At 49.4% G+C, this 24,811-nt stretch overlaps 1 pseudogene; it reads left to right on the top strand.

The window, feature by feature from the left end:
• The first annotated feature begins 713 nt into the window (after positions 1 to 713).
• On the top strand, positions 714 to 24,811 carry LOC147974106 (uncharacterized; annotated as a pseudogene).

Here is a 24,811-nt window from a genome sequence, read left to right as displayed (position 1 = left end):
GTCATGTAATTACTTTACTTTATTGCTAAACCGTTAGCCATAGCAGTAGAAGTAATAGATGACGAGACAACTTCATGAAGACACGATGATGGTGATCATGATGATGGGGATCATGGTGTCATGCCGGTGACGATAATGATCATGGCGTCCCGAAGATGGAGATCAAAAGGAGCAAATGATATTGGCCATATCATGTCACTATTTGATTGCATGTGATGTTTATCATGTTTTTGCTTCTTATTTGCTTAGAACGATGGTAGTAAATAATATGATCCCTCACAATAATTTCAAGAAAGTGTTCCCCCTAACTATGCACCGTTGTGAAGGTTCGTTGTTTCGAAGCACCACGTGATGATCGGGTGTGATAGATTCTAACGTTTGAATACAACGGGTATAAGCCAGATTTACACACGCAATACACTTAGGTTGACTTGACGATCCTGGCATGTACATACATGGCACCGGAACACGAAAGACCGAAAGGTCAAACATGAGTCGTATAGAAGATACGATCAACATGGAGATGTTCACCGATGATGACTAGTCCGTCTCGCGTGATGATCGGACACGGTCTAGTTGAGTCGGATCATGTATCACTTAGATGACTAGAGGTATGTCTAACCTAAGTGGGAGTTCATTAAATAATTTGATTAGATGAACTTAATTATCATGAACTTAGTCTAAAAACCTTTGCAAAATGTCTTGTAAATCAAATGGCCAACGCTCATGTCAACCTCAACTTCAACGTGTTCCTAGAGAAAACCAAGCTGAAAGATGATGGCAGCAACTATACGGACTGGGTCCGGAACCTGAGGATCATCCTCATAGCTGCCAAGAAAGCATATGTCCTAGAAGCACCGCTAGGTCAAGCACCCATCCCAGAGAACCAAGACGTTATGAACGCTTGGCTGTCACGTGCTGATGATTATTCCCTCGTTTAGTGCGGCATGCTTTACAGCTTAGAACCGGGCCTCCAAAAGCGTTTTGAGCAACACGGAGCATATGAGATGTTCGAAGAGCTGAAAATGGTTTTCCAGGCCCATGCCCGGGTCGAGAGATATGAAGTCTCCGATAAGTTCTATAGTTGTAAGATGGAGGAAAATAGTTCTGTCAGTGAGCACATACTCAAAATGTCTGGGTTGCACAACCGCTTGTCCCAGCTGGACATTAACCTCCCGGACGAGGCGGTCATTAACAAAATCCTTCAGTCGCTCCCACCTAGCTACAAGAGCTTTGTGATGAACTACAATATGCAGGGGATGGTGAAAACTATTCCTGAAGTATTTTCAATGCTGAAATCAGTGGAAGTGGAAATCAAAAAGGAACATCAAGTGTTGATTGTCAATAAAACCACTAGTTTCAAGAAAGGCAAGGGTAAGAAGAACTTCAAGAAGGATGGAAAGGGAGTTGCCGCACCCGGTAAATCAGTTGCCGGGAAGAAGCCAAAGAATGGACCCAAACCTGAGACTGAGTGCTTTTATTGCAAGGGAAAGGGACACTGGAAGCGGAACTGCCCCAAATACTTAGCGGACAAGAAGGCCGGTAACACTGAAGGTATATGCGATATACATGTAATTGATGTTTACCTTACCAGTACTCGTAGTAGCTCCTGTGTATTTGATACCGGTGCGGTTGCTCACATTTGTAACTCAAAACAGGAGTTGCGGAATAAACGGAGACTGGCGAAGGACGAGGTGACGATGCGCGTCGGGAATGGTTCCAAGGTCGATGTGATCGCCGTCGGCACGCTACTTCTATATTTACCTACGAGATTAGTTTTAAACCTCAATAATTGTTATTTAGTGCCAGCTTTGAGCATGAACATTGTATCTGGATCTCGTTTAATACAAGATGGCTACTCATTTAAATCCGAGAATAATGGTTGTTCTATTTATATGAGAGATATGTTTTATGGTCATGCCCCGCTGGTAAATGGTTTATTCTTAATGAATCTCGAATGTGATGTTACACATATTCATAGTGTGAATACCAAAATATGTAAGATTGATAATGATAGTCCCACATATCTGTGGCACTTCCGCCTTGGTCACATGGGTGTCAAACGCATGAAGAAGCTCCATACAGATGGACTTTTGGAGTCTCTTGATTTCGAATCATTTGACACGTGCGAACCATGCCTCATGGGTAAAATGACCAAGACTCCGTTCTCCGGAACAACGGAGCGAGCAACCAACTTATTGGAAATTATACATACTGATGTGTGCAGTCCAATGAGCGTTGAGGCTCGCGGTGGCCATCGTTATGTTCTCACTCTCACTGATGACTTAAGTAGATATGGGTATGTCTATTTGATGAAACACAAGTCCAAGACCTTTGAAAAGTTCAAGGAATTTCAGAATGAGGTAGAGAATCAACGTGATCGAAAGATAAAATTCTTACGATCAGATCGTGGGGGAGAATATTTAAGTCACGAATTTGGTACGCACTTAAGGAAATGTGGAATCGTTTCACAACTCACGCCGCCTAGAACACCTCAGCGTAACAGTGTGTCCCAACGTCGTAATCTCACTCTATTGGATATGGTGCGATATATGATGTCACTCACTGATTTACCACTATCATTTTGGGGATACGCTCTAGAGACAACTACATTCACTTTAAATAGGGCACCGTCTAAATCCGTTGAGACGACACCGTATGAATTACGGTTTGGGAAGAAACCTAAGCTGTCGTTTCTAAAAGTTTTGGGATGCGATGCTTATGTCAAGAAACTTCAACCTGAAAACCTCAAACCCAAGTCGGAAAAATGCGTCTTCATAGGATACCCTAAGGAAACCATTGGGTATACCTTCTACCTCAGATCCGAAGGCAAGATCTTTGTTGCCAAGAACGGGTCCTTTCCAGAGAAAGAGTTTCTCTCGAGAGAAGTAAGTGGGAGGAAAGTAGAACTCGATGAAGTACTGCTGTCGGTGTCAAAACCGGCGGATCTCGGGTAGGGGGTCCCGAACTGTGTGTCTAGGCTGGATGGTAACAGGAGGCAAGGGACACGAAGTTTTACCCAGGTTCGGGCCCTCTCGATGGAGGTAAAACCCTACATCCTGCTTGATTAATATTGATGATATGGGTAGTACAAGAGTAGATCTACCACGAGATCAGAGAGGCTAAACCCTAGAAGCTAGCCTATGGTATGATTGTTGATGTGTATGTTGTCCTACGGACTAAAACCCTCCGGTTTATATAGACACCAGATAGGGTTAGGGTTACATAGAGTCGGTTACAATGAGAGGAGATCTGAACATCCGTATCGCCAAGCTTGCCTTCCACGCCAAGGAAAGTCCCTCCCGGACATGGGACGAAGTCTTCAATCTTGTATCTTCATAGTCCTAGAGTCCGGCTGAAGGTATAGTTCGGCTATCTGAACACCCCCTAATCCAGGACTCCCTATGTAGCCCCTGAACCAGGCTTCAATGACGACGAGTCCGGCGCGCAAATTGTCTTCGGCATTGCAAGGCGGGTTCCTCCTCCAAGTAGTTCATAGAAGATTTTGAACACAAAGATAGTGTCCGGCTCTACAAAATAAGTTTCCACATATTGCCATAGAGAGAATAATATTTACACAAATCTAATCCGCTGACGTATTCCGTTGTGTGACATCACACCATGGCCAAGCTTTTATTCGAACCGTTTTAGTGTTCCATCTCAGCGCGTCATGCGAGGCGGTTTCCTTGGCACGTCTTGTTAAAGCAGAGATCGTGTCCCCTTATTCCGGGATTCTCATCAATACGGGCGTGGGTAACCCAACCGCGCCTTTGATTACGACGCTTGGGAGATACGCGATTTTTACCAGGATGGTGGGGACATGTAGTTGCGTCCACCCATATAAGGGGATAAGGATCCACCTTTTCACCTATGCCTTCTTCCTCCTTCGCCTATCCATTCTTGCGCACTCGAGCTCCAGCGCCCAAGTCCGCACTCGCCACCTCAACCTTCTCCAGCCATGTCCGGAGCGGGAGGCAAGTGGATGGTCTCCTTCGTCACAGAGGGACATATCAAAAAGCTGAGGAAGGCCGGATACCTGTCTAACAACAACGCGTACCGGCTCCCCGAAAAGGGGCAGCTCATAGGGTAGTGTTCCTCCCCCATTTCCTCCGCGGACTGGGCTTCCCTATGCATCCATTTGTCAGTGGGCTCATGTTCAACTATGGCCTGGATTTCCACAATCTGGCCCCGAATTTTGTCCTCAACATCTCGGCGTTTATCGTTGTGTGCGAGGCTTTCCTCCGCATTCGCCCCCATTTCGGCCTATGGCTCAAGACCTTCAACGTCAAGCCAAAGGTGGTGCGGGGCAACCAAGCGGAGTGCGGAGGAGCCATGGTAGCAAGATGGCCAACGTCCTATGGCTCGAGGGCTCCTTTGTGGAGACCCTGAAGGGGTGGCAATCGGGGTGGTTTTACATCACCGAGCCGCGCGATGCCGAATGGGTCGCACCCCCTGAGTTCTGGTCTGGACCCCCAACGCGGCTCACGTCCTGGAAAGAGACGGGCCTGTCGTGGGGTAAAAAAGGAGAGTTGACCGGACTACAAATATGCATCAAATTCCTGGCGGACAGGAAGCTCAAACTTGTCAACGTAGTCCAGGTTATGCTCATCCGCTTGATCCTCCCGTGTCAACAACGGGCTTTCAACCTGTGGGAGTTCGACCCAGCGCGGCACCAAACTCTGAGCAGGCTCTTCGACACGATGTACGAAGATGCCTGGAAGGTGCTTTTCAAGGGCGCCGTGGCTCCCGCATACACTACTAAGGATCGCGGATTCAGTGCATAGCGTCACGCTCTTGCGGTAAGCCGTCTTTTTCCTTTTACAGGGTATCAGTGTTTCATAGTTTGACTCCATGCGGGATCTAAGCTCCCTTTCCTTTGACAGGATTGGCAGGTGACGTCCGGACAGATCAACTGTCCGGCTCCTTTGCCCGAAGGCCCAGTGGACGCTCAATTGGCGAAGCTGCTGGTTCCGGCACCCTATATGGTGCCGGAGAAGAAGGCCAAGAAGAAAGCCATGGGGACTCGAAAGAGTGCCCGACGCCCGGACGTGTCGGATTCATCATCCGACGAATCCGAGACGCACTCCTCCCACGAAGATGAGGAGGAGGAAGAAGAGACCCCTCCCCCTCCAGCGGGGGAAGGGAAGAAAAGGAAGGCCGCCCCAACTGGGGAGGCCCAAGGGTCCAAGAAGGGAAAAACCCATCCTCCGGACTACTCCACCAATGCCGACGACGGTGAAGAAGAGTGGCCGCCCAGGGCCAAGCCCCTGGCGAAATCGTAAGTATCCGGATACCGAAGTGATTCCATAGTATTCGTTTTTTGTTCGGCTTTCCCTTATGTCGAATGTGTTTATGCAGCCCTCCCAAAGACCGGCTCGACGCGTCGTCGAGCGGCTCACTGGACTCGTCGGAGGTGAACTCGCTTCCGACAGCTTCCTCCCCCCGCCCTACGGACGACACCGAAGTGTTGTCCCAACAGGTTCCACTCCGGGAGGAGGTGGTCCTGGAGGCGCCACAAGGCGACCTCCCGTACTCCAGGAGTAAAGGGGACGAAACCCCCCAGGGCTCCAAGTCCGGCCCTAGGCCGGACACCGCTCCGGAACCTTCAAAGGCTCCAGAGTCCGGCGGGGGACCTCCTTCCAAGAGGAGCAAGGCCACCGCGCCGGCGACCTCCGTCCAACCGGAGGCGCCGGACAATCTGCAGGAGGCGCTCCAAGGCGCCTCCATCGACGAAGGGCACCACACTATTATGAGTGCGGTGGTCCAGAAGGTTCTGTCCGCCAAGAGCGGACTGACTAAAGCTTGTACCAGCCTTTTAACAGGCTTTGAGGTAAGTAAAGGATGTGTAAATAACATTACCGCATAGACAGTAGCCCCTGATGCTCTGTTTGGCATTCGGAAAGAAAAGCCGAATAGAGGATCAAATAAAATCGCAGGAGTCTAAAAAGAGTCAATATGCGTGTGCAGGCTTCCCTGCTGGCGTCCGCCGCACTGACTGCGGAGGTGGACGTGCTAAAGCAGGACCTCGAGCGGTCCGAGCGAGAGCTCGGACGTGCCAAGAAGCAGCTCGAGGACAATGAAGGTAAGAAATACCTTGTTTAAATTAAATATATATATATATGTAAAAAGGTGCAATTACAAAAATGACAGGATTAACATTGCTATTGAAGGGGCCACGTCTGAGGTGGCGACCCTGAAGCAAGCGCTGCTCAAGGCCGAGAAGAGATCGGCCGCGGAGCGCACTAAGCGAGAAAAGTATGAGGCCAAGGTTGGCAAGGTGCGGCAAGAGCTCCAGGCTCTCATGGAAAAACATGAGAGTTTGGAGCATGACTCAAGGACACGAGCGTCCGAGCTCGCGGCGGCTACTGAAAGTGCCAAGTCTGCCAAGGCCGAATCCCAGGAGACCCTCCAGGAGTTGGATGAGGTGAAGAAGATAGCGGCGGGTAAGGCATTCTTTATGCAAAGTAAACACATAAGCGTGAGTTACTTGTTACTTACCCGAATCCGGAGTTCTCCAGGCGCGTTCGCAGATCTTCCCCGGAGTATATCTGATGCCGCCGCATTCTATCGAGTCGCGGAGGGCAGCTCGACGGAGAAGGTGTTCTGGTCTCATTATGCTGAGGCCGGACACCCCGTGCCCCTGAGCGACCAGTTGAAGCAACTGGTCGAGCTCCACAAGGCGGACGAACAGGCCATGAAGGACCTCATAGTTCGGCTGTGGCCTGGAGAGGCTCAGCCTGGGAGCTATTTCGGGCTGGTGCGGCGGCTGGTGGAGGCCTGTCAAGGCTCGAAGTCATCAAGCGCTCCGTTTGCATTGAAGGTGCCCATAGGTTCCTTGCCCGTGCGAAGGTGCACTGGGGCAAGCTGGATGCTGAGAAGCTGGTAAAGGACGGGCCACCGCCGAGGAAAGAGCATCGCAAGCCCGAAAATTATTGTAAGGATGTTCTGAAGGGTGCCCGCCTTGTGGCGGATGAATGTTCTATGGATGTAATGTTTGAGTAAAACTCGATCGTTTTATCCCGTGCGCTGAAAACTTGTTCATATGCGCTTAAGCAATGCTGTTTGAATTTAAAATATTACCTTCTGTGCGGCTGTTTATCAATTCTGAGAGATGGCGAGTCGTCGCCTTCTGCCCCAGTGCCGCTAGTGCTGGGGTGTTCGGGGATAAACCTGAGTGCTCTTTTTCCCATGTTTGGGTCCTTCGAGGGAGGCGCTCAGCCCAATGAACAAGGCAATCGGACTATAATGCGTGAACACTCTCACTTAGCCGTAGAATTCTATAATTTTAAATTTCGGCGAAGCCCCTGGTATTCGGAAGACCGAGTTCCGGGCGCTATCCACGCCTTGGCCAGACGGAGCCGGCTCCTCGCCCTAAGCGGCATAAGTCTTTAAGGACTCGAAAAGACCTCTCAAACAGTGACCAGCTCTCGCCTCATCCTGACGGTCAGTTTTAGCTTTCTCCACTGAGGTGCTCGACCCAGCTCAACCGGGGCACAATCGCAGTGGTTCTCCTTGTGCTACCTTAGTCGATATAGCGGAACGTAAGGTACCAAAACATAGGAGCCGGGCAAACCCAACTATTGACCCAAGACATGATTCGGAGCCGATGCATATAATGCTATAAGTTCGGGGTGCCGCACTTGTTAAAGGGTTCAGACTTCTCACACCATGTTGAGGGGTACTGAAGCCCCTGGTGTATTTTGGCCATACCAAAGTGTATGGGTGCAACATGTCGTTAAGGAACATATATAAATAAAAAGAAGAGTAATGCAAAAATAGACAAAAGCTATGCATTGTTTATTAAAGAGAGCTGCGATCAAAGCAGGACGATACAATTAATGCGATAAGCAAAAGGTTGGACTATTTAACATGTCCGCTCCAGGGGCAAGCTGCGGAATAATATGTCAAATAGGTATACTGCTCGTGATAGAGACCACCTGGGAGTTCCATAGTGCGTCGTGGCTTGTCTGCTTCCCTAGTTCTTGCATCGTTTGTGCGGCAATTGAACTGCCAAACAGGCCGTCCGAAGAATGGGGTCCTAAAAGTAAGAGAAAATTAAATAATCGGCAGCCCCTGGTGCAGTTTAAGCCGTGTTTCGGGCGTGCCGTGATGGTGCCCCTCCCCCTGTGCCCATGGTATCTCTAGAGCGTAGTTATGTACGCGAAGTACTGACGTCGCCCTTTTGCGAGGGTTGGGGTTGGGGCCGCATTGCTACGCCTGCTCGGATCATGCCAGGCGGTCTTGTTGTGGGTTACTCCGGGCGCGCTTGACGGTGTCCAGTAGTTTAGTGGCCGGACTAGAGAACTACCTGGAGAGGCTGCTTTGAACTTCCGCTGCAAGGGCCGGCGTGTGCTCCTCCGTTCGGAGGGAGCGTTCGGTGTTTCCATTGACCATAATTACTCCTCGAGGGCCTGGCATCTTGAGCTTAAGGTATGCGTAATGCGGTACCGCATTGCACTTGGCAAATGCGGTTCGCCCGAGCAGTGCATGATAGCCACTGCGAAACGAGACTATGTCGAAGATTAACTCCTAGCTTCGGAAATTATCCAGAGATCCGAAGACCACTTCAAGTGTGACTGAGCCTGTATAGTTAGCCTCTACACCTAGTATTACGCCTTTAAAGGTCATTTTGGTGGGCTTAATCCTCGAGGGATATATGCCCATTTTCCGCACTGTATCCTGATAAAGCAGGTTCAGGCTGCTGCCGCCATCCATAAGGACTCTAGTGAGATGAAATCCGTTAATAATTGGGTCTAGAACCAATGCGGCGAAGCTGCCGTGACGGGTGCTAGTGGGGTGGTCCCTTCGATCAAAGGTGATCTGGCAGGAGGACCATGGGTTGAACTTTGGGGCGACTGGCTCTATCGCGTATACGCCCCTTAACGTGCGCTTCTGCGCCCTCTTGGGGATGTGGGTTGCGTATATCATGTTCACCGTCCGCACTTGTGGGGGAAAACCCTTCTGTCCCCTGTTGTTCGGCGGCTGCGGCTCCTCGTCGTCATCGCTATGCGGCCCCTTGTCTTCATTTTCGGCATTTAACTTGCCTGCCTGCTTGAACACCCAACAATCCCTGTTGGTGTGATTGGCCGGCTTTTCGGGGGTGCCATGTATCTGGCATAAGCTGTCGAGTATTCAGTCCAAACTAGACGGGCCCCTAGGATTCCTTTTGAATGGCTTCTTCCGCTGACCGGATTTGGAGCCTCTGAATCCGGCATTAACTGTTGTATCCTCAGCATTGTCGCCGTTAATGCGGCGCTTCTGCTTGTTGCGACGCGACTTGCCACTAATGTCCCTGGTGTCCGAACAACCAGGGTTCTTGGTTATATTGTTGCTACGAGCAAGCCAGCTGTCTTCTCCCGCGCAAAAGCGGGTCATGAGTGTCGTGAGTGCTGCCATAGATTTCGGCTTTTCCTGTCCGAGTTGCCAGGCCAGCCACTCGTCACGGATATTGTGCTTGAAGGCTGCTAGGTCCTCAGCGTCCGGACAGTCGACTATTTGATTTTTCTTTGTTAGGAACCGTGTCCAGAATTGCCTGGCCGATTCGTCTAGCTGCTGAATTACGTGACTTAGGTCATCGGTGTCTGGGGGTCACACATAAGTGCCCTGCAAATTGTCGAGGAATGCGGCTTCCAGGTCCTCCCAACAGCTGATTGATCCTTTTGGCAAGCTGTTAAGCCAATGCCGAGCTGGTCCTTTAAGCTTGAGTGGGAGTTATTTGATGGCGTGGAAATCATCGCCGCGGGCCATGTGGATATGAAGGAGATAATCCTCGATCCATACCGCAGGATCTATTGTGCCATCATATGATTTGATGTTTACGGGTTTGAAACCCTCGGGGATTTGATGATCCATTATTTCGTCTGTAAAGCAGAGTGGGTGTGCGGCGCCTCTGTACTGGGCTATATCATGACATAGCTCTAGTGAGCCTTGTCTACTGTGTTCGGCCCAGCCGAATTTGTGGCCGGCGTGACGGATGCCGTCTCGAGCCGTGGGGTGCCCACGCAATCCGTAGATCGATCTTGTTTGTTTAGCCTTGTCCTCCAACATATCTCGTAAGTCCGGCGCATAGTCCCGTGCCTTGGTACGGGGTGTGGCTTGAATGGAGGGCCGAGAGGCCTCTCTGTCGCGGCCACGAGGTGGCCGGTCGGCCGCATCAAGTGCTTCCTCCTCTAATTGGGGTAGCAACCTGCGCTTTGGGTAGCTCTTGGAGGGGCATTCGAGTTTATGCTCTTCGGCCGCAAGGACTTCGGTCCATCTGTCGACTAGCAAATCTTGATCAGCCCTATGCTGTTGCCGTTTTCTCTTGAGGCTTCTTGCCGTGGCCATAAGCCTGCGTTGAAAACGCTTTTGCTCGACGGGATCCTCTGGCACGACGAATTCGTCGTCGTTGAGGCTTGCCTCGTCTTCGGAGGGAGTCATGTAATTATCGTCCTCAACCTCTCTGTCTGCCGCTCTCTCATTAGGGCTGGTTTCTCCATCCTCCTGTGCTAAATCTTGCTGGGGGGGTTTTCTTTGGCGCTTTCCGGAGCATTATTGTCTCCCGTGCTGGAAACGCCGTGTTTGTTTTGGCGGGATTTTGAGCGGCGCCGCTGACACTGGTGCTTAGGCTGTTTCTTGGAGGGGTCATCCTCCGCTGTTCCATCGCCATCTCCCTCTTTTGGGCTGTCCACCATGTATATGTCATATGACGAGGTGGCTTTCCAGGGCCTAATAGGCGCTGGTTCTTCATCATCTCCTTCATCGGCGTCCATATCGTCGATGTCTTCGGAGTCCAAGTCGAGCATGTCGGTTAAGTCGTCGACAGTGGCTACAAAGTGGGTGGTGGGTGGGCTTTGAATTTCTTCATCGTCCGAATCCCAACCCTGCTGGCCGTAGTCCGGCCAGGGCTCTCTTGATAAAGAGAGATACTTTAGTGACTTCAGAATATCGCCAAAAGGCGAGTGCTGAAAGATGTCTGCTGTAGTAAACTCCATGATCGGTGCCCAATCGGATTCGATTGGCCGGGGCATGGAGGGTTCGGAGTCCGGAAAGGAGTCCGGCTCCTTGGAGTCACGAGTCTCGCGGAGTGCGGGGCTGGTGTTCGGCTCAATCGCCGTTGGGATCGTAGCCTCCGAGGCGGCGTCCAACCGCCCATCCTCGATCGGCACAGTTGGCTCCGAATTAAGGATCGGAGCCGATGCGGGTGTGGCCTCCAGGGCACTGTTCAGCGGCAGAGCTAGATCATGCTCGTCGGGACAGTGCGGCGCACTCGGCAGTGGCTCGAATCCGTTGAAGATCAAGTCCCCGCGGATGTCGGCCGTGTAGTTTAAACTTCCGAATCTGACCTGATGGCCAGGGGCGTCGCTTTCGATCTGCTCCAGATGGCCAAGTGAATTGGCCTGCAGTGCGAAGCCGCCGAAGACGAAGATCTGTCTGGGGAGGAAGGTCTCACCCTGGACTGCATCGCTATTAATGATCGTTGGAGCCATCGAGCCTGACGACGACGACACAGAGGAACTCTCAATGAAAGCACCAATGTCGGTGTCAAAACCGGCGGATCTCGGGTAGGGGGTCCCGAACTGTGCGTCTAGGTTGGATGGTAACAGGAGGCAAGGGACACGAAGTTTTACCCAGGTTCGGGCCCTCTCGATGGAGGTAAAACCCTACGTCCTGCTTGATTAATATTGATGATATGGGTAGTACAAGAGTAGATCTACCACGAGATCAGAGAGGCTAAACCCTGGAAGCTAGCCTATGGTATGATTGTTGATGTGTATGTTGTCCTACGGACTAAAACCCTCCGGTTTATATAGACACCGGATAGGGTTAGGGTTACTTATAGTCAGTTACAATGGTAGGAGATCTGAACATCCATATCGCCAAGCTTGCCTTCCACGCCAAGGAAAGTCCCTCCCGGACACGGGACGAAGTCTTCAATCTTGTATCTTCATAGTCCTAGAGTCCAGCTGAAGGTATAATTCGGCTATCCGAACACCCCCTAATCCAGGACTCCCTCAACTGCCTCTTGAACCGGAAAATAGCGCAGCTCAGGAAGATGTTCCTGTGGTGCCTGCACTGACTAGAGCGGAAGTTAATGATGATGATCAAGGTACTTCGGATCAAGTTACTACTGAACTTCGAAGGTCCACAAGGACACGGTCCATACCCAGAACGGTATGGCAACCCTGTCCTGGAAATCATGTTGTTAGACAATGATGAACCTTTGAACTATGAAGAAGGAATGGCGGGCCCAGATTCCAACAAATGGCTTGAAGCCATGCAATCCGAGATAGGATCCATGTATGAAAAAAAAGTATGGAATTTGACAGACTTTCCCGATGATCGGCGAGCGATAGAGAATAAATGGATCTTTAAGAATAAGACAGACGCGGATGGTAATGTTACCATCTATAAGGCTCGACTTGTCGCTAAGGGTTATTGAAAAGTTCAAGGGGTTGACTACGATGAGACCTTCTCACCCGTAGCGAAGCTGATGTCCGTCTGAATCATGTTAGCAATTGCCGCATACTATGATTATGAGATATGGCAAATGGACGTCAAAACCACATTCCTTAACGGCTTTCTTAAGGAAGAATTGTATATGATGCAGCCGGAAGATTTTGTCCATCCTAAGAATGCTAACAAGGTATGCAAGCTCCAGCGCTCCATCTATGGGCTGGTGCAAGCATCTCGGAGTTGGAACATTCGCTTTAATGAAATGATTAAAGCGTTTGGGTTTATGCAGACTTATGGAGAAGCCTGCATTTACAAGAAAGTGAGTGGGAGCTCTGTAGCATTTCTCATATTATATGTGGATGACATACTTTTGATGGGAAATGATATAGAACTTTTGGACAGTATTAAGGCCTACTTGAATAAGTGTTTTTCAATGAAGGACCTTGGAGAAGCTGCTTACATATTAGGCATCAAGATCTATAGAGATAGATCGATACGCCTCATAGGTCTTTCACAAAGCACATACCTTGATAAGATATTGAAGAAGTTCAATATGGATCAGTCCAAGAAGGGGTTCTTGCCTGTGTTGCAAGGTGTGAAATTGAGCTCAGCTCAATGTCCGACCACGGCAGAAGATAGAGAAAAGATGAGTGTCGTCCCCTATGCCTTAGCCATAGGGTCTATCATGTATGCCATGCTGTGTACCAGACCTGATGTAAACCTTGCCGTGAGTTTGGTAGGAAGGTACCAAAGTAATCCCGACATGGAACACTGGACAGCAGTCAAGAACATCCTGGAGTACCTGAAAAGGACTAAGGACATGTTTCTCATATATGGAGGTGACGAGGATCTCGTCGTAAAGGGTTACGTCGACGCTAGCTTTGACACAGATCTGGATGACTCTAAGTCACAAACCGGATACGTGTATATTTTGAATGGTGGGGCAGTAAGCTAGTGCAGTTGCAAGCAAAGCATCGTGGCGGGATCTACATGTGAAGCGGAGTACATGGCAGCCTCGGAGGTAGCGCATGAAGCAATCTGGATGAAGGAGTTCATCACCGACCTAGGAGTCATACCCAATGCGTCGGGGCCGATCACTCTCTTCTGTGACAACACTCGAGCTATTGCCCTTGCCAAGGATCCCAGGTTTCACAAGAAGACCAGGCACATCAAGCGCCGCTTCAACTCCATTCGTGAAAATGTTCAAGATGGAGACAAAGATATTTGCAAAGTACATACGGATCTGAATGGCGCAGATCCGTTGACTAAACCTCTTCCGCGAGCAAAACATGATCAACACCAGAACTCTATGGGTGTTCGATTCATCACAATGTAACTATATTATTGACTCTAGTGCAAGTGGGAGATTGTTGGAAATATGCCCTAGAGGCAATAATAAAATGATTATTATTATATTTCCTTGTTCATGATAATTATCTATTATTCATGCTATAATTGTGTTATCCGGAAATCATAATACATGTGTGAATACATAGACCATAACATGTCCCTAGTGAGCCTCTAGTTAACTAGCTCGTTGATCAATAGATAGTCATGGTTTCCTGACTATGGACATTGGATGTCATTGATAACGGTATCACATCATTAGGAGAATGATGTGATGGACAAGACCCAATCCTAAGCATAGCACAAGATCGTGTAGTTCGTTTGCTAGAGCTTTTCCAATGTCAATTATCATTTCCTTAGACCATGAGATCGTGTAACTCCCGGATGCCGTAGGAGTGCCTTGGGTGTACCAAACGTCACAATGTAACTGGGTGACTATAAAGGTATACTACAGGTATCCCCGAAAGTATCTGTTGGGTTGATACAGATCAAGACTGGAATTTGTCACTCCGTATGACGGAGAGGTATCTCTGGGCCCACTCGGTAATGCATCATCACAATGAGCTCAATGTGACCAAGTGTTTGGTCACGGGATCATGCATTAAGGTACGAGTAAAGTGACTTGCCGGTAATGAGATTGAACGAGGTATTGGGATACCGACGATCGAATCTCGGGCAAGTAACGTACCGATTGACAAAGGGATTTGAATACGGGATTGATTGAATCCTCGACATCATGGTTCATCCGATGAGATCATCGTGGAACATGTGGGAGCCAACATGGGTATCTAGATCCCGCTGTTGGTTATTGACCGGAGAGTCGTCTCGGTCATGTCTGCATGTCTCCCGAACCCGTAGGGTCTACACACTTAAGGTTCGGTTACGCTAGGGTTGTAGAGATATTAGTATGCGGTAACACGAAAGTTGTTTGGAGTCCCAGATGAGATCCCGGACGTCACGAGGAGTACCGGAATGGTCCGGAGGTAAAGATTTATATATAGGAAGTCCAGTTTCGGCCATCGGGAAAGTTTCGGGGGTAATCGGTATTGTACCGGGACCACCGGAAGGGTCCCGGGGGTCCACTGGGTGGGGCCACCTCTCCCGGAGGGCCCCATGGGCTGAAGTGGGAGGGGAACCAGCCCCTGGTGGGCTGGTGCGCCCCCCATGGGCCTCCCCCTGCGCCTAGGGTTGGAAACCCTAGTGGGTGGGGGCGCCCCACCTGAATTGGGGGGCAAGTCCCCCTTGGTCGCCGCCCCCCCTTGGAGATTGGATCTCCTAGGGCCCCCCTAGGGGCCCTATATATAGTGGGGGGGGGGCGAGGGAGGGCAGCCACACACCAAGCCCTGGCGCCTCCCTCTCCCCTCGTAACACCTCTCTCTCTCTCTCTCGTTGGAGCTTGGCGAAGCCCTGCCGAGATCACCGCTGCTTCCACCACCACGCCGTCGTGCTGCTGGATCTCCATCAACCTCTCCTTCCCTTGCTGGATCAAGAAGGAGGAGACGTCTTCCCAACCGTACATGTGTTAAACACGGAGGTGCCGTCCATTCGGCGCTTGGTCATCGGTGATTTGGATCACGATGAGTACGACTCCATCAACCCCGTTCTCTTGAACGCTTCCGCTCGCGATCTATAACGGTATGTAGATGCACTCCCCTCTCCCTCGTTGCTAGATGACTCCATAGATTGATCTTGGTGATGCGTAGAAAATTTTAAAATTCTGCTACGTTCCCCAACATCTATATGGTCCACCTGATAACCCTTGAATTGACCAGCCACTGTGTCCACCTCTCGCCGATATGCAGCCATGAGTGGGTCCTTACGCTAGTAGAAAACGGAGCTTTAGCGCCGGTTCGTAAGGGCCTTTAGTGCCGGTTCCATAACCGGCACTAAAGGGTGGGCACTAAAGGCCCCCCCCCCTTTAGTACCGGTTCGGCACGAACCGGCGCTAAAGTGCCACCACGTGGCGTGAGCTCGCGCCCTGGTATGGGGGACCTTTAGTACCGGTTGGTGTTACCAACCGGTACTAAAGGTTTTTTTTTTGAATTTTTTTTTGAAAATTTTGGAATTTGTTTTTGATTTTTAATTTTTTTGAAATATTTGATGATTTAGTCTCTAATCACCTCTCTTAACTGCTCAAGTGTGGATCACTCATTCCAAATCATCTAACTTCCCCACCGGTCACCCATCCCTCTCACTACTCCACCCCGAGCACGCTTAACTTTCAGGTTCTATTCTCCTTCGTTTCCGAGTCCGCACTTGTTGTTTTCCTGACAATAGTAAGATGTCAATCCTATTAACCCTCAGGAGTTTAGCTTGAGCATGAAGTCACACATTTCACCATTTGAGTTTGAAACTATTATTCTAAAAAACAATAATTATTTAGTAACGCTAATATTTCTTGAATAAGTTTGACCATAGTTTGACCACAATTTGACCATAGTTTGACCAGATTTGACCAAAATTCAAAAAATTGAAATAATTATTTAGTAACACTAATATTCTTGAATAATTATGTAGTAACATTAATACTTCTTGAATAAGTAGTTTGACCAGATTTAACCAAATTTTTTTAAACAAACTGAAATTTGACCATATCTTTTTTTCTTTTGGAATTTGAGGATTCTAAAAAATTCCAAACAGGCCAAAGTTATAGCCGGCATATAACTACCTCTCGTGCTGAATTTTTTGATATATTATACGTTTTTTTCCGACATCGTATGCAAAAGTTATAGCCGTTTTACATTTTCTCTACACTTTTTGCAAAACATGTCCAAATTGTAGCTTTTAAATTTTCCTAACTAGTAGATGTAGTAATATAACTACCTCTCGAAGGATTTTATTTTTTGAAGTTTTTATCATTTTCTTTTGATTTTTTCAGAACTGAAATGGCGACACACGGGGGGGGGGGGGGGGGGTAGAGTTTGAAAATTGCCCTATAGTGCCGGTTTGTGTCACAAACCGGTACTATAGGTCAGACCCCTTTAGTACCGGTTCATGGCACGAACCGGTACTAAAGGTTAGACCTTTAGTACCGGTTCGTGCCACGAACCGGTACTAAAGGTGATCGTGGGGCCCCGGCCTGACGCCAGCCTGCCACCACCCCTTTAGTACCGGTTTGTGCCACGAACCTGTACTAAAGGTTCAACACGAACCGGCATTAATGCAAATCCGTTCGAACCGGCACTAATGGTACCATTAGTACCGGGCCCAAATCAAACCGGCACTAATGTGCTTCATGTTTGACCCTTTTTCTACTAGTGTTAGAATCCCAAGTGCCAAACACCTGCTGAGCCACTTGATTTGAATCGCCGAAGCACTTAACCCGGCTCAAATTCATCTCCTTAGCCATCCGAAGACCGTGGATCAAAGCCTCATATTCAGCTGCATTGTTAGTACAAAGGGAACATTAAACGGAGGACATAACAAAACTTGTCACCTCATGGGGAAGTTAGTATGACTCCAGCCCCTGAGCCCGCCAACTGTCTGGATCCATCAAAATGAATAGTCCAATATGTATTATCTGGTTTCTCTTCAGGTGCCTGTAACTCCGTCCAATCATTGATGAAGTCCACGAGTGCCTGGGATTTGATCGCTGTGCGGGGTATATATTTGAGCCCATGAGGTCCAAGCTCAATAGCCCACTTGGCAATCCGGCCAGTTGCTTCTCTGTTTTGAATGATATCGCCCAGAGGAGCTGAACTGACCACTGTGATGGGATGGCCCTGAAAATAATGTTTAAGCTTCCGGCTTGCCATAAATACTCCATACACCAGCTTTTGCCAATGTGGATACCTCTGCTTTGACTCAATGAGCACATCGCTGATATAATAAACCGACCGTTGAACCGGATATTCCTTGCCAAGCTCCTTGCGCTCTACCACAATGGCTACGCTAACAGCCCGGGCATTAGCAGCCACATATAACAATAACGGCTCTTTATTGATCGGCGCTGCGAGCAGGGGCGGTTCAGCTAGCTGCCTCTTCAGATCCTCGAATGCTTTATCAGCTGCCTCACTCCAGACAAAGTTATCTGTTTTCTTGAGCATCTGATATAAGGGGATGGCCTTCTCTCCAAGGCGACTGATAAACCGGCTCAAGGCCGTAATCCGGCCGGCCAGACGTTGAACATCGTTGATACAAGCCGGTTTAGCCAAGGATGTAATTGCTGCAATTTTTCCGGATTAGCCTTAATGCCTCTGTTTGACACCAGAAAACCCAAGAGCTTGCCTGCCGCGACACCAAAAACACACTTCTCCGGATTGAGCATCATGTTGTAAACCCGGAGATTGTCAAAGGTTTCTCTCAAATCATCTATCGGTGTCTCCTCCTTTCTAGACTTTACCACAATATCATCCACATATGCATGAACATTGCGCCCAATTTGCTTATGAAAGCAATTCTGAACACATCGCTGATAAGTCGCCTGGGCACTCTTGAGTCCAAAAGGCATGGAAACATAGCAGAAAGCTCCAAAGGGAGTTATGAAAGCTGTCTTATCCTGGTCCTTAACCGCCATTTTGATCTGATGATAACCAGAGTAAGCATCCAGAAAACACAAACGGTCGCAACCTGCCGTAGCATCAATTATCTAATCAATGCGAGGGAGAGCAAAGGGGTCTGCAGGGCAAGCCTTGTTTAAATCTGTGTAATCCACACACTTGCGCCAAGTGCCGTTTTTCTTAAGAACCAACACCAGATTAGCTAACCACTCTAGATGAAAAACCTCGACAATAAACCTTGCGGCCAAAAGACTGGCTACCTCTTCACCAATAGCCTTACGTCTCTCTTCATTGAAGCGGCGGAGGAACTGCCGGACCGGTTTAAACTTAGGATCAATGTTGAGTGTGTGCTCAGCGAGTTCCCTCGGCACACCTGGCATGTCAGAGGGTTTCCATGCAAAGATGTCCCGGTTCTCACGGATGAACTCGATGAGCGCGCTTTCCTATTTGGGATCTAGGTTAGCACTGATGCTGAATTGTTTGGACGAATCACCGGGAACAAAGTCAACCATCTTAGTATCTGTAGCCGATTTGAATTTCAGCGCAGGATCATGTTCCGTAGTCGGCTTTTTCAAAGAGGTCATGTCTGCCGGATCAACTTGCTCCTTATAGAATTTCAACTCCTCCGTGGCACAAACCGACTCAGCATAAGCCGCATCACCTTCCTCACACTCCAAAGCAATCTTTCTGCTTCCATGTACTGTGATAGTCCCCTTATGACCTGGCATCTTAAGCTGTAGATAAACATAACACGGCCTCGCCATGAATTTAGCATAGGCCGGCCGCCCAAACAAGGCGTGGTACGGACTTCTGATCTTTACCACCTCAAATGCCAATGTTTCTGACCTTGAATCATAGTCATCTCCAAAAGCTACCTCCAAGGCTATTTTGCCGACAGGATATGCAGACTTACCAGGCACCACACCATGAAAGACCGTATTCGACGGTTTAAGATTCTTATCTGTTAACCCCATACGGCGGAATGTATCATAATACAAAATGTTGATACTACTTCCCCCATCCATGAGTACTTTGGTAAACTTGTATCCCCCAACTTGAGGGGCTACCACCAGGGCCAAGTGACCTGGATTATCAACCCGGGGTGGGTGATCCTCTCTACTCCACAGAATAGCTTGCTCAGACCAGCGTCAATACTGAGGTACTGCCGGTTCAACAGAGTTTACTGCCCTTTTGTGAAGCTTCTGATCACGCTTACACGAACTAGTGGTGAAGACATGATATTGCCCGCTATTTAGCTGCTTGGGATTGCTCTAGTAACCCGACTGCTACTGCTGATTCCCCTGATGGTTGTAACCTCCCTGGTTGCCTTGGTACCCTTGATTGATGTGTTCAGTTTGGTTGCCTTGAAAACCTAAACCGGAACCACCACCTCCATAGCCCGGCCCATGGAAACCTCCTCCTGAACCGCCGGGCGGGCCGTTATCGTACTAGAACATATTGGAATTCTTGAAATCCCGCATGATGTAATAGTCCTTCCAAAGATGTGATGCCGGCTTCTCCTTTGATCCATGCTTTGGACATGGCTGATTTAACAGGTGCTCCAAATTGGGGCCTGAACCTCCGGCCCTCTGGGGCTGCTTACCCTTACGGTGCTGGCCATTCTCCTAAGCATTGGTGTTAGCAACAAAGTCCAAGCTGCTGTCGGCCTTGCGCTTACCGCCGTTTCCATGGCCTGCCGGATCATGCTACTGACCCTTGGAATTGTTGTTCTTCTTACCTTTCCCCGGCTTGTCCTCCTCTGAATCCGGGTCCTTGGTATTATCTGAATCGGCGTATTTAACCAAAGCGGACATGAGCGTTGACATATCATTGCAGCGACGTTTGAGCCTTCCCAACTTCTGTTTGAGTGGTAAGAAACGGCAATTTCCCTCTAATGTTAACACTGTAGTGTATGCATTGATACGATCTGATGAATGCAAAATCGCTGAGACCCGTTTGACCCAATGGGTCGTGGACTCCCCTTCCTCTTCGACACAAGCAGCCAGATCCACGATTGACATCGGCTGCTTACAAGTATCTTTGATGTTCTGGATAAACCGGTGCTTTAACTCAGCCCATGATCCGACAGAATTGGTTGGTAAGCTCTTCAACCAAGTGCGAGCTGTTCCTTCCAACATCATTGTGAAATATTTAGCCCACACTGCCTCATCCACATCTAACATCTCCATTGCCATCTCATAGCTCTCCACCCACGCCTCTGGTTGCAAATCGGCGGTGTAATTTGGTACCTTACAAGGTCCCTTGAAATCGTTGGGCAGTCTCACATTACGTAAAGCGGGGGTAAGACACGGCACCCCTAAAGAACTGAACACCACACCCGGTTCCACTGAGGCCGTAGGGTGAACCGGAGTATGTTGTCGTGCTCCGTGTCGAGCTGCCAACTCGGCCTCCCGACGTGTGCGGCCATGGTCCACGACATCCTGCGCATTAGTGCCTCCCCCTTCCGGGTTGTTTCCTCGTGGTGAGTTTCGGCGACGTGCACTACTGGACATGGCCAGTTCGTCCTCCACGTGTCTGCTATAGCTCCAGCTTGGACGGGGAGTAGAATGAATCATCTCATGACTGTGTGAATACGCCTGCTATTGATTTAGCGCTGTTTGAAGGAGATCCCTAGCCCGACGTGCTTCCACCACAACTGGTGACTCACCGTCGGTCGGGAGGGCCGCTAGGCGTGAAGCGGCGGCCACAATGTTGTCCAATGGGTTGGAATAATGCCCAGGAGGTGTTGGTATATATTGTGGTACAACATTGTTCTGGCGAGGCGGGTCCATCGTGTGCGGTTGAACCGGCGCTCCTGTTCCTGGTGCCTCCGCCCGGTTTAGTATGGATTGGTTACCAGCTCCCGCTCCTGGTGTGTTGAAGAGATTCCGCGGCTCATAAACCGACGGAAGACGCGATCGGTACCTTCTTCTCATGACTTCCTCTGAAGCATTCCGATCCAGCCTAATCCGGTAGGCCTATGCTTCCAATTCAGCCCGTTCTGTAGCCATTCTAGCATTCTCTGTCGCCAGGTCCGCTTTAGCCTGGGCTATCTGATCTTTTACCTTTGCAATCTCCGCATTGTGCTGATCCCTGGCTGCTGCATCCACCTTTGCGGCCATCAACGTTGCCAAAGCGTCAAACAAATCAGACAGGACTTGGGCTGGAGGCGGCGCTGTGCTTCCTGCCCCTGCTGGTGTAGCTGTTGTTGAACCGGAGAGCATTGCTGCGGCGGTAGACGAATGAGGCGCTGATTGTGTGCCGGCCATGAAGATGGCGGCCCGGTTTGGCAGATCAGGGGAATCTGGAATACTGTTGCCCTCGGCTCCTCCATCAATCCGGCCGTCCTGCAACTGGTAAAGTGATTCGGTCTCTCCAGAGGACTCGTCATCAGAACAGACCACGGTCTCTCCATCGGATACCGACCTGTCCTCGTACCTCGATCCATGGATGACACCTATGAAAACATGCCTTGCCTCGGGCTGAACCGGCGAAGAACTTGCACGCCGAGCCATTTCGATGATGTTAGTGCAGATGTCTGTCTCAGGGGCCGGTTCACCGATCTTGCCGATGAAGATGTGAATCCCACCAAAGGGAACCCGGTACCCGTATTCGATTGAATCGGCCTCGGGACCCCATCCTGTGTTGTTGATGTAGAGCTTGCCGCGACGACTCTTCGTCATCCGGCCCACAGCGTATCCCATAAGTCCATCAAAGCTGCCCTTCAAGAACTCAAAACCATCGTGCGACAGCCCCACGATGGGCGCCAACTGTCGTGGGTTTGTCACGGCAGATGTCCTTGTGAAAGGACTTAGTCGTGGTGCCATCGCTACGGGTTAGCTTAAAGGGGTTAAAATGGGCAAGGGGACACAGAGGGTTTTATACTAGTTCGGCCCCTTCGAGGAAGGTAAAAGCCTACGTCTAGTCGTGATTGGTATTGCTAGGGTTTCGAAGGCGAGGGAGCGAATCCGCTTTGTCTGGCTCTCGAGTTGTTGTCTGTCCCGAAACCGTGGCTGGGTATTCCCTTTATATACATAGGTTGACGCCTGCCGGGCTACAGAGTCCCGAAGCCATATCATAAACGTGTCCGGTTCGGTCTCTACTCTTCCTATCTTACAATACAAGTTACATCACTAGTTCGGTTTACATTTACAGGCTGTAACTCGCCTTTCGGCCTTGGGCCTTCCGTAAAGCGCCATCATCTTTGCATCTTCATGGGCTTCTAATCTTCAAAGAGTCAACCCGGCTACATAAGGCCGGTTTACCTCTACTAGTAATATCCCCAACAAGTGCCGAATATTCTTCTTCCATGGCCTTCCTCCAACGTGCATCATTCAACGCCTCTTCAACCAAACTAGGTTCACCTGTAGAGCAACAAGCCAAGCCAAATTTTGTTTTATAGTTAACATAGTGAATTACCCCTTTTTGGAGACGGGTGCGTGGCTGTACAGGCGAAGCTGCACCAGTCCGAGGCACAGGAGATCCCGCATCGGATCCCAAGGTGGATGCGCCTGGCGCTGTCCTTGCAACGTTCCCCGTGCCAGGATCGTCTATGGCTTCAACGCGCGAGGAGCCGGCTGCGGGCGGCACAAAAGATCCCATGTGCTGCCGCCGCATCATTTTGCAATGATTGCTGGGAATCAGCACAGTATCCCGGGCCCGCGGGCCCCGCCGAATTTGTGCGGGGTTGCGCGCCCATTGACGGCTATCGATGCGCATAGCAGCGGGGTCCATCCGCCGGCCAGTGCCTATCAGGAAGACACATGGTCGCCTCAGATTGGCACGGCCCGATATCTTTGGGTGGACGAGTCGCTGGAGCCCGTGTGTCGCCTGGAGAGACGGCGCCGCCACGCCTGGTGGGCGACACAGTTTCTGACGCCCTGGCGCCATGCAGCTATGCAGATTTCGAGGCGGGTGGCCTGGGCAGGCGCTGCAGCAGCGATCCCGAGGAGGATTTGCCTCCCAAATCTGGACACATCAAATATTGCCCATTGGAGCTGATTTCTAGATCATTTTGGGTGACCTCTTCACCAGTTTTGCTCATGCTTCCTTCTGCTGCATCAACACAGAGCTCATGCACATGGTTATGAGGATTAGTCAATGATGAATCAACACAATTATAATTCCCCCTTTGATCAAGACCGGTGAGATGAGAGGGTAGATGCAAAATTTCTTGACGAAGTAAGGCACTAGCGTTTGGATGGAGATCGGCAAAGGGGAACTTGGTTTCATCAAAGACTACATCACGTGAAATATAGACACAACCAGTAGAAACATCTAGGCATTTGACACCTTTGTGCGTAGCACTGTAGCCAATGAAAACACACTGCTTAGATCGAAACATTAGTTTGCGGTTGTTTTATGGTCTAAGATTGGGCCAACAAGCGCAGCCAAACACACGGAGAGAAGTGTAGTCAGGTTTGGTATGGAGAAGTTTTTCTGTAGGTGTTCCATTATTGATGACACGACTTGGAAGCATATTAATGAGATGAACAACGGTGAGGAACGCCTCATCCCAAAACTTTAGAGGCATGGAGGCGCTAGCAAGAAGGGCTAGACCAACATCTACAATGTAACGATGTTTGCGTTCTGCTGACCCATTTTGCTGATGGGCGTGTGGGCAAGACACGTGATGAGAGATACCAAGTTCTTGAAAGAATGAGTTGAGCTTCTCATACTCACCTCCCCAATCAGATTGGAGGGCAAGTATTTTGCTGTCAAACTTACGTTCAACGAGTGCTTGAAAGTTACGAAAAACATGGAATACTTCGGAGCGTTTCTTAAGAAGATAAATCCACAAGTATTTGCTATAGTCATCTATGAAGCTCACATAGTATGTGTGTCTACCGACAGAGGACGGGGCAGGCCCCCACACATCAAAAAAGATAAGTTGCAATGGTTTGGTAGAAACACTAGTAGAAATTGGATATGGCAACTGATGACTTTTTGCTCTTTGGCACGAATCACAAATAGTTTCAATATCACGGTCTCCAACATATGTGAGCATATTTTTCCTACGCACTCGTTCAACTAAAGGAAAAGCTGCATGTCCTAAACGATAATGCCACCGTGTAGAAGATAGCTTGGTGGCACTAAAAACTTGTTTATTGAATCTTCTGCGAAGCTCCGTAATCAAGGGGTAGAACCCGAGAATGCATCTACCTCGATACAGTACCTTCCTCGTTACCTGATCCTTGATCAAAAAGAAGAAAGGGTGAAACTCGAGGAAGACATGATTATCAATGGCAATGCGGTGAACGGAGAGAAGATTTTTAGACGCACTAGGGACATGCAAAAAATTTCAAAGATGAATTGGATGATGAGGGGTTTTAATAATTGAGTGACCAACATGACAGATCTTCATACCTTCTCCATTGGCAGTGTGGATGTGGTCTTGGCCGCGGTACTTCTCCCGCATGGTCACCTTCTCGAGTTCGCCGGTGATGTGGTTCGTAGCGCCGCTGTCCATGTACCAGTTTGTGTCCATGCCATACGATCCATCAGCCGCGGCAGCCACCTTCTCATCCTGA

The sequence above is a fragment of the Triticum urartu genome, chromosome 5A (assembly GCF_056163025.1).
Source record: "Triticum urartu cultivar PI428250 chromosome 5A, HENAU_Tu73, whole genome shotgun sequence".
Taxonomy (NCBI): domain Eukaryota; kingdom Viridiplantae; phylum Streptophyta; class Magnoliopsida; order Poales; family Poaceae; genus Triticum; species Triticum urartu.
Note: the sequence above shows the minus strand (reverse complement) of the source record. Positions and strands in the feature narration are given on the sequence as shown.